General features: G+C 36.5%; 1 protein-coding gene across 1 annotated transcript in view; it reads right to left on the bottom strand.

Annotated features, from left to right (window-relative positions):
• LOC127505693 (protein adenylyltransferase SelO-like) overlaps nucleotides 1-11,000 on the bottom strand; it is a 557,335-nt gene that overhangs the window by 490,281 nt on the left and 56,054 nt on the right. The gene's annotated exons all lie outside the window — the stretch shown is intronic.

Here is an 11,000-nt window from a genome sequence, read left to right as displayed (position 1 = left end):
AGTACAGCATACTTTTAAAAAGAGTATTACAGAATAATACTGTATAGTTAAGTGTGAACTCATTTTTGGACACTTTTAACACTAAAAGAAAATTCATTATAGTTTAAATTTATATTAAATACAATAAGCTGAACTTGAAGGCCGGAACACACCAAGCCAATGCCGACGAACTAGTGGTGACGAAAGCAGACTGCGGGGTTGGCTCACGTCGGCAGCGTCTGTGTCCAAAGTTGGCCTGACACACCAAACCGACGCTCGACACCCGACGGCCAAGTAGCACGTCCGTTCTGCACCTGCGCAAGATGAAATGCCTTTCCGTACCAGCAGGTGGCAATAGCTGAACAGCCAATCAGAATGATCAGATGGACCGACGAGCGCCGACGCCGATTAAACATTTCGAATCAGCCGGAAAAAAGCCGACGAGGACCAACTTCAGCCAACGGTGCAGAACACACTGAGAAAACTTAGTCGGCCGACGAACAAAAACTGCCCGACGGCCAACCATCAGCTTGGTGTGTTCCGGTCTTTAGAGTGCTTTTTTCACCCACTTAAGTATGACTCTTTATATGTAATTTTTGTAATTAGGGTCCGCACATATAAAGCAATTGCTCCGTTTCATATTATTCTTTTCTGGAATTAATCGCATTTTTGAGGGCCTAAACATGCTTAAAAACTCATGAAACTTGCACACCCATCAAAAGTGGTGAAAATTTGATCTGATGTGGGTTTCAGAATTAGTTGAGGCAAAATGGCTCAATAGTGCCACCTACAAAATTTCAACAAAGTGCCTCTCACGCTACATTTCACATACAAGTATGAAATTTGTTAGACACATGTAACAGCCCAATACCTAAGTCTCTTGGGCCAAATTCTGAAAGCCAACAGAAAGTGAGATCATTTTAATTTTCTCTGCAAAATTTTTTGCAGTTTTTGCCATTTCCAGACGTTGTACTTTAACAAACTCCTCCTAGAGATTTAATCAGAACAACATCGTATTTGGTCAGTCTAATCTAAAGGCCTTTGCAACGTTAAATTGCGAAGATCTTGAGTTTTTGCGGAAGGGCGTGTCCGTGGCGGCCTGACAAATTTCGATGTTTCGCCATGAAACAGGAAGCTGTTGTAACTCAGGCATAGAATGTCCAATCTGCCCCAAACTTCACATGTGTGATAAGAGTCCTCGCCTGAAGACATCTACATGCCAATATTCAGTTACAGTCATAGCCCCACCTGCTAGCAACAGGAAATGGCATGCTTTACACTATAATTCACTCCCAGAAACACATTTAAATATGCCATGAAGTACCAAACATGCTAGAAACATGCAGCACTTGGCTAAGCGCAAAAGTATGCGATTAACGCCACGAAACAGGAAGTTGTTCTAACTCAGGCATTCAATGTCCAATCTGCCCCAAACTTCACGTTTGAGAAGAGTCCTGACCTGAAGACATGACAATATTCAGTTATAGTAAAAGTGCCACCTGCTGGCAGCAGGAAGTGTGGCACATCAAAATGACTTTGCTGTCCTATATTTGCCTGCTTAAATGCATGTCTTCCACAATTCTCTGTTTTCCTAAGGCCATCGGGTGGCGGTGACCCTGGGTGTGAGGGCCGTTTCAATGCTGCTTACAGCTTTAATTACTTCTATTGTCTTTGAAATATGGTTGAAGTGTAATGCGGAATGTACTAAGTAAGCAATAAGGTACAAGAGGCTGTGCTGTATCGTGAATAAGTCACAACTGAAGGGAGTGCCTGCAACCCCTTCAGCCGTGACGTATTCACGATACAGCACTAGCCTCTCATACCTTATTGCTTTTATAGAATGGTTACACAATACAGATATTAAAGCCAAAAATATGTAACAATGCAACTTTCATGAAGTAAACTCTTCCTTAAAGCTTTCCTTCCACCTATATTTGTCTATTTGTATTACACATTTGTAATGATGAAGTTGCAATTTAGTACATTTAAAATATATTAACGCCCATTTTTTTTCTGTGTATACTTCAGAGATCCAACTAAAAGTCATGAAGCACTGTCAAGTGTGAACAGACTGCTAAACTTACCCCAAAAAGTTACATAAAGCCATTTAAAGTGAAGTGGCATCTGAAGAGGGTCTTCATTAAATACTGCAGAGCACAAGGAGAGCTGCTGTTTCACTGGGCCTACAGTCAGGCCTCTTATTACCATGAAACACTCACACGGCACCTGAATCTCTACAACACTGCAAAACAGTCAGTATTAACAGCACTTCATAAATGCCTCCACATTTTTGTGCCATTGAAGGGGGTATATTAGCGTTTTCACTGTTCATTGTGCATCTTCATAGCATATATTCTTCTGATTCAAATAATAGTTGTAAGCCAATATAAACATCTATCTATCTATCTATCTGTCTTCTACATAATTCTGTTGTGACTGATAATGACTTGTAGTGGTAGATTATTAATAAACTGAAAGAGAAAACTAGATTGCCATGATTATTCGAGTCATTGGGGATGTAATTTCACATTTCATCAGGGTGTGTAAGATGTGTTGTGATGTAGTAGGACTCCCCAGAGGATGTGACAGGAATAATAAATTGCTTTGAGAGTTGAATACTGACTGATATCAGCCTACAGAGGGCACTGTGACCTTACTAGTGCCACTGTGAACTTCAGTACAACATGCTCTTTATCTTTTTGGAAATAGCATATAAAAAATGGCTCATATCCCAAGAGTAAAATATTACAGATGATGTCTCACTGTCTTCTCCAGAAGTCCAAACTAAACCAGAGATAGAGGACAAAAAAAAAAAAAAAAAAAACCTGTTTATCTTAGTATCATTTTAAAAATCGTATTCTCTTAGCAGTGGCCACTAATATATTATTATAAATTATAAATATTACTGTATAGATGAATTGCTTTATTAAAAGGAATATAATCTTGAATACACTTAAATATTATATAACATATTATACTAAGCTTATAGCTGTTGAAAGTAAAGTGTACTGTGCTCAATTGTGATTTTCTATTCCCATTTATTAGAAAAATTATGGAAGCCCGTTTCCGCCACAATTGAGTAAAAAAAATATAATTCTGTAAGTCATAATAATGAGAAACTTTCTCATAATTATGACTTAGTATCTCATTATATTGAGAAAGTTTCTCGTAATAATGACTTAGTTTCTCATAATAATGAGAAACTTTCTCGTAATAATGAGAAACTTTATCGTAATAATGAGAAACTTTCTCATAATAATGAGAACCTTCTACGCATGCGCAGAGCAGCGGAGCAGAAGGGCGTGGCACGCTAGCGACATCCGCTGGTCAAAGTCTCGTAAATGCGAGAACAGCATACATGGCACGTTATGCAAAACAGTTGTTTTCGTTAAAGTAATCTACAAAGTGCAGTCTATTTAAATAACATCAGTTATTATAAATTATCAGTATATCTTCAATACTTTTCCATGTGTGACGGTCTTGCCTGGGTGGTCTTACTGCTGAGCTGCACAATGGAGAACACGTAGAAATAAGGGAAACTGCACGGAGAATTAAAATCACTTCCACAGCATGTCTCATTATCTCTGCTGTTTATTTAAAACAGTTCTTTCTTTTTTAGTCTTTTCAAATCAATTAAATCTTTATGCGTTGTGATCGTATAGTGTTAACAATTTTCCAATTTGACAACTTCAATAGATATTTCAATGAATTGATCACAAATAAAATGAAAAACGGAACATTTCAATTCAATTAAGTTCAATTCGAAGGGTAAACATCCCCACCTAGCGGTGAACATACACAATTCCATTTGAACAATTAATACATTAAACATGAAAACAACACATCTTACAACATACCTGCACAATGGAGAACACATAGAAATAAGGGAAACTGCACGGAGAATTAAAATCACTTCTACATAAAACAAAGACAATGCACAAATTAATTACGACTAGGCCTCGTAATACAAACTAAAAATAACTCAACATAAAACACCTCATTCGACGCCAAACACATATCAACAGTTCTACAAGAAGTTCATTGCAGGATAAATCAGCAATAAAGCAGTTAGTTATGTGTTTTTAATCATTTTAACTTATAATTCTCCGGCTGCTGAAAATGTGCGACTTACCCACACCATGTCTCATTATCTCTGCTGTGGGCGGTCCCCATTTCACGTGCTATATGCCATCACGCAGCAGACAGATGGCGCTGTCCCCATTTATGCATCAATTTAACACTTTTACACACCGTTACACATGCGCACGAGAAGGTGGAACGCAAAGTGGTTTCCGTGGTAACGGTGGAAACTGTTGCATGAACGCGACGGCTTACAAAACTATCAGATTAACGAAGGAATATGACATGTATTCGTTAAGTTTAAGTGCAACGTCTTCATAAAATGTGTGGGTTTATGTGTTAACGTTAACACGTATTTCGCGGATGAGTCTAGGCTATTTGATGTGCAGGTTTGCCTAGACAAGGCGCTGGAAAGCTTTTCTAATATAAACCGGGTCCTAAAGCACTTGCCCAGTCATAAACCTTCATTCCAGTGATATTCCTACAGAAAACACCTTTTAAGATGTTTATGACTCATTAGAATGTATGCAAAAGACAGCTTTCCAGGTGAAGCGTTCTTTAACAGACTTGGATATGGAGGTGTGTGCTGTCCTATCATTCCTCTATCTGTTTGAAATCCATGGATCACCACTCTGTGTTTCTGCTTGTTCATACACAAAAATACAAATGAATGTTACAAATGAATAAACGACTATATCCCGTCTCATGGCTACTGATAATTTATCAATAATGTTATTTATTTAATGATATTATAGATTACACTTTGCAGAACGTGCCATGGTTGCGGAGTTATCGCATTTGACCAGCGGATGTCGCTAGTGTGTCACTGCTCCGCTGCTTTGCGCATGCGTAGAAGTTTCTCATTATTATGAGAAGTTTCTCATTATTATGAGAAACTAAGTCATTATTACGAGAAAGTTTCTCATTATTATGAGATACTAAGTCATTATTATGAGAAACTAAGTCATTATTACGAGAAAGTTTCTCATTATTATGAGAAACTAAGTCATAATTATGAGAAACTAAGTCATTATTACGAGAAAGTTTCTCATTATTATGAGATACTAAGTCATTATTATGAGAAACTAAGTCATTATTACGAGAAAGTTTCTCATTATTATGAGAAACTAAGTCATTATTACGAGAAAGTTTCTCATTATTATGAGATACTAAGTCATTATTATGAGATACTAAGTCATTATTATGAGAAACTAAGTCATTATTACGAGAAAGTTTCTCATTATTATGAGAAACTAAGTCATTATTACGAGAAACTTTCTCAATATAAAGAGATACTAAGTCATAATTATGAGAAAGTTTCTCATTATTATGACTTACAGAATTATATTTTTTTACTCAATTGTGGCGGAAACGGGCTTCCATAAAAAATAACTAAATTTAAATAAAATAAATAAATACTATGTATGTTTTAAAGTTTGTAAAAAAAAAAAAAAATACAACTTAATTTTAATTCTAATATTTAATTTGAAAGTGTTCAATCAGTTCCGAGGAGTTTCATAACTTAAGTGAAATTGAACAAATGCCCTATAGCATATCATATGCAATATGCAAACATGCTATGAAAGAAGATAAGCACTCGTGGTATTTACAAATGCCTCAAATGTACCAAACCCACCATCTTAGACACTCATGACACTGAATACAAGTCGATGTGCAGCAACAGTCTCAGCTTTACTGAGGTTTGGCAGCTCACAGATCTAAGCTGGATTTGCACAGTTGTCAGTACCAAAAAAAAAAAAAAAACACTCTGCTGTCACTTTCAGTGATGAAAAAGCAGAACATTTCAGCCTGTTTTCCTTCTCTATTCATAGATGAAATTAATTTCCCAAGCTGCCCTTTGTTCTTTTTTTCATTCCAAATTGTTCTTGACAGACAGTCACAGTGTTTACATTCAGAAGACATCCATTGTTCTCAGTTTTCCTCTTTGGTTTTTCCTAATTTTTAGTTTCTTTCTTTGTTGTTGCGTACCAAGGCAAACTTGTTTCCTATATAGTCATGCAATCTGTCTCAGGCAGCTATACATAGAAAACCATCAGTTCCGCTATTATCTGTTTAGCCCTGTTTCTTATCATGTCACTGCAGATAAAATGCATCAGCTACAGTATGTGCGTGATGTGATCAGAAACCATTACCACGCAGACAGAGTCTTCTGCTGAAGTGTTCGCTTTATAGTCTCAAGCATTTACTTACCCTGTGAATCTTGATTTAAGTCCAAGAGACTTTAAATCAACAGTTTACTTTCTGCTCCTAATGGCCTCTGGTGTATGCAGAATGTTTAAATGCATGTCCTGTGTTCTGAAAGTTTGTATACTGTACATTTCAGTTTCAGTTAATACATTTTAATCGTGCAGATCCTAGACTTCTGATCTTTAGGGTTCTTGCTTTTTGAAATAGTGCCAGTGTGATCTGAGGAACCACAAATGGTGCCTCGAATATCTCTTCATATTTACAGAATAATGTAACCTATAACAAGAAAAGCAGATGGAAATGATTTCTTGAGAAAAAAGAACAAACAGCATCCACACCCTGATGGCTTCAAGAGTTTAATTTTGAAAATGTATTCATTAAAATAAAGATTAAAAATGGGATAAAATGAAGAGGCCTCATTTATAAAATGTTTTGTAGACACCGTCCTAGACTTGATCTTATAATCGTTTCTCAAATGTGTGTACACCTCGCTTCAGATCTGAAATTTATAAATCACGAATGATCTTGAAATTGTGCACAACTGAACGTTTCAGATCTCCACCTTGTAAACGCCCTCTAATTAATGTCATTAACATATAAAAGAGTACCAGTCAACGTCCAAATTCTTTAGGGCCGTTTACACGACACCATTTTCAGCTAAAAACGGAAAACTTTTCATGTGTTTTGGCTGTTGATTTTCATGACAACAGCGTTTTGTTGGCCTGAAAACGTAAGATTTTGAAAACTGGTTTGAAATTATATCGTTATCGTCCCCATGTACACAACAAAAACGCAAATTTGTGAAAACAGTGACACTATAAACATGTGTATTAGGTGTTCGGTCTATAGGCGTGTAGTGTTTCTTTACAAAGTGACATCGCCAACTACTGGCCTGGCAGAATAATGCGTTTGTTTTTGTATATCCGTGTGAACGGTTTTGACAACGTTGTTTGTATGCGAAAATTTTTTTTCTTTTTCTGTTTTTAGTACATTGTTGTCGTGTAAACGCACAATTTGAGTTTCTGTAGTTTACATGGGGAGAACACTAACGCTATTTTTTTCAAAAATCATTTTCAAAAGTTCTTGTTTTCAGGCCACCATACACCGTTGACATGTAAATGAATGGCCAAAACACATGAAGTTTTCCATTTTTAGTTGAAAACAGTGTCGTGTAAACAGCCCCTTACTTGCCAATCGCGAGCGCCAAGACCTTTAATAGGCTGTCTCCTCCAGGAGGTTTTTAGGCAGTACTGTCATATGTTGCTTTTTGCTTGTATTGCTGTTTGGGGCAGTTAATCCAAACCAGATGTGCCATGCAGGTTCTTCACAGGACAAGATTCAGTCCTCGGCCCACTGCATGACAGCAGTATATCTGAAGTGATATCACCCCTGGACTTCCTGAGGGATCTCCTGACATGCAGAAACTCCAGCCATGTGTTCAAGAGGTCAGATTTCAGAGGATACACTAAAACTATGGATTAAAAAAATAAGTTGCTTCTTTTAGTCTTACAATTCAGACTTTTTTTCTTGCAATTGCAAGTTTATATCTCACAATTCAGACTTTATAACTCTCTATTATGAGTTTATATCTCACAGTGAGAAAAAAAGTCAGAATTGTAAGAAATAAAGCCAGAATTGTGAGAAGAAAAGTCAGAACTGTGAGATATAAATTCGCAATTCTGACTTTTTTCTCGCATTTCTCGCAACTCTGACTTTATTTCTCGCAATAGACCTTAGTCAAGTTAGACGCCATTTTAGGGGGCAGTCGCATAATGGTTAGAGAGTCAGACTGGTAACCCGAAGGTTGTGGTTTCGCGACTCAATACCGGGAGGAAATGACTGAGGTGCTCTTAAGGAAGGCACCTAACCCCCAATCGCTCCCCAGGCGCCACAGCAAAAATGACTGCACACTGCTCTGGTTCACTACTCACTATACTCCTAGTGAGTGTGTGTGCACTAAACTGGATGGGATAGCTAAATGCAGAGGACAAATTCCGAGTATGGGTTACCATACTTGGCCTTCACATTCACTTTCATGTTGATTTTAATGCTGATGAAAACGAGGCTGTGAGGGATAGACTTACAGTCTTTATAATGGCGAGCGCTATATAAAGGTCACAACTTTCACAACTGTTTCATGGAGTTTTTGTCTGCTGAAAGTTTTTTTTTCATCAGCTGAACAATGTATGTTGTTAAACAACAGTACATTCCATTGAATGCACTGTTATTCTGTTCATCACAGCCTCATTTTCATTCCTGAATTTCCAAAACTTATTAATGGCGCTACACAGATTAAGGTCTATTGCGAGTTTGTATCTTGCAGTTCAGACTTTATAACTCACAATTCAGATTTTATTCAGACGTTATTTTTCGCAATTGTATATAGCTCGCAGAATTGTGAGATCCCTATATACCTTTTTTATTTTTTTATTCTGTGGCAGAAACAAGCTTCCATAGTATGCAGCGCGATCTTGGGTTCAGAACAGAAAATAAGGCTGTCAAAGCCTGTTCAACCAAGGCAAAGTATTAACTTCACTTTTTGTGTATTGATGTTGAACGCTAGAAAATTCTTCCTGTGACAAGTTTTATAATAGATTCTGTGGTGTTAATATCATATATGCATTTTATGATGTTTGCTAAAGCCAGAAACTTGAGAATGGGCCCTTTTGCAGTCTCACATGACACACCGGTGAACACGATTTCATCAAGTACAACATGTTCCTGGAACAACATCTTTGTTGACATTCCAAACAGTCAATCAGATTTGAGGGACAGCTTTACAGTTTATGTCAAGTTTAGGCTTACAACCGGGGTTAGCTGCTCTTACATCACTGTTATTCACCTATCATTTCTCTTTAATTTTAGGGAAATTTTATGAGTATGGTTAGGTTTTGGGGTAGGGATAGGGTTAGAACTAAATTTACAGACAGGAATTTTGCCCCAGGATCAACAAAATATGTTGACTTAGAAACATGTCTAGCAACACCATAGCAACTGCATAGCAACATCCTGGCAACCATCCACAACACAGCTTTGTGTAAAATTTGCACAAGCAAAAACCACTCACATTATGTTTTTATCACTTATAAAATAAGCTACATACCGCACTACCATTCAATGTTTTGTTATTTATGAATAAATTTAGTACTTTTATTTACCAAGGATGCATTAAAATGATCAAAAGTGACAGTAAAGACATTTATAATGTTATTTCAAATAAAATGTTCTTTTGAACTTTATATTTATCAAAGAATCCTGAAAAAAAAAAATGTATTGGTTTCCACAAAAATATTAAGCAGCACAACTATTTTCAACATTGATAATAATAAGAAATGATTCTTGAGGGGGCGGGACAACCTGTCACTCACATGAGATCGACCAATAGCAAACCACAACGATCATCAGTTTCAGATGGACAATTTTTTCTTGTTCGAAAAGCTGTTTCATGTCTCAATAGGGAAGAAAAGACTATTGCAACTTCCATTTCATGCCGGCTTTATAATTCAGTTTTGCTATCATAGGAATAAATTACATTTTAAAATATATACAAATAGTTATTTTATATTATAATAATATTTCACAATATTGCTGTTCTTACTGTATTTTTGATCAAATAAATGCAGGCTTGGTGATTATAATGACATAAGCTATATACTAACACTACAATTTATACTGTGCTCAGAGTAGCCAGCTTGTGAGTGTATATTGAAGGTAATTTGTTTACAGCTGTTTACACACACTTAATCTTTCAGTTCCTGCTGCTGAAGGCAATTAACCTCAGTGCTCACAAGGGGAATGGATTTGATCTCAGCTCTTTAAAAGTACACCAAGTACATCTTGCGTCCTGTCAGAGTCTGAGCTGCCTATTGTTTCAGGACAAGAGCATTCTTCCTGACATGTTTTGGAACAATGCTAATACATTCCTTTTTTCACTCCATTTTGGTGTTTTATATTCTTGGCTCATTCTCAGCTATAACTAAAGCAAATCAATCAATGTCATTCAGTAACTGTGACCAGAATAGTTTTGTATTCCAAACTAGGTTTTTACACTTTCTGAAGAAAATGTGAGTTGTTTCTGTCGGTGCAAACTCATACCAAGATATAAGGGTGTTAATATGGCTGTTAACGGTGTTGTGTGTGGTCGCCTGGGCATTACAATTTGTGTTTTAATTGTTATGGCGATCTGGCTAGTTGCTATTTAATTGGTTCAAGTCAAAGACTCTCCAAGTCTCCATGATATTCTGGTCTGTAGATATGTCTTTTTTTGCCCATTTTATCATCTGCAAAGTTAAAATATGATCATTTAGAAAACTTATAATACATCTGTCTTCAACAAGCCACGTGATTTTATATATCATTCGTGTCAGTAGCACAAATGGTGGTAAGTTTAAAAGGTTAGTTCACCCAAAATGAAATTTCTGTCATTAATTACTCACCCTCATGTCGTTCCAAACCCGTAAGACCTTCATTCATATTCGGAACACAAATGAAGATCTTTCTGATGAAATCAGAGCTTTCTGTCCCTCCATAGACTGTGAATAAAAGCCTAAATTCAATCATATAAAGAGATTGAGTCTTTTCAGAAAATTTGGATTAACTGCTCAATTCATATGGATTAGTTTTACGATCTCTTTATAAACTATTTGACATGTCAGCTCTGTAGCTGTCTATGGAGGGACAGAAATCTCTCAGATTTCATCAAAAAGATCTTCATTTGTGTTCCCAAGATAAAT

The sequence above is a fragment of the Ctenopharyngodon idella genome, chromosome 23, assembly GCF_019924925.1.
Source record: "Ctenopharyngodon idella isolate HZGC_01 chromosome 23, HZGC01, whole genome shotgun sequence".
Taxonomy (NCBI): Eukaryota; Metazoa; Chordata; class Actinopteri; order Cypriniformes; family Xenocyprididae; genus Ctenopharyngodon; species Ctenopharyngodon idella.
Note: the sequence above shows the minus strand (reverse complement) of the source record. Positions and strands in the feature narration are given on the sequence as shown.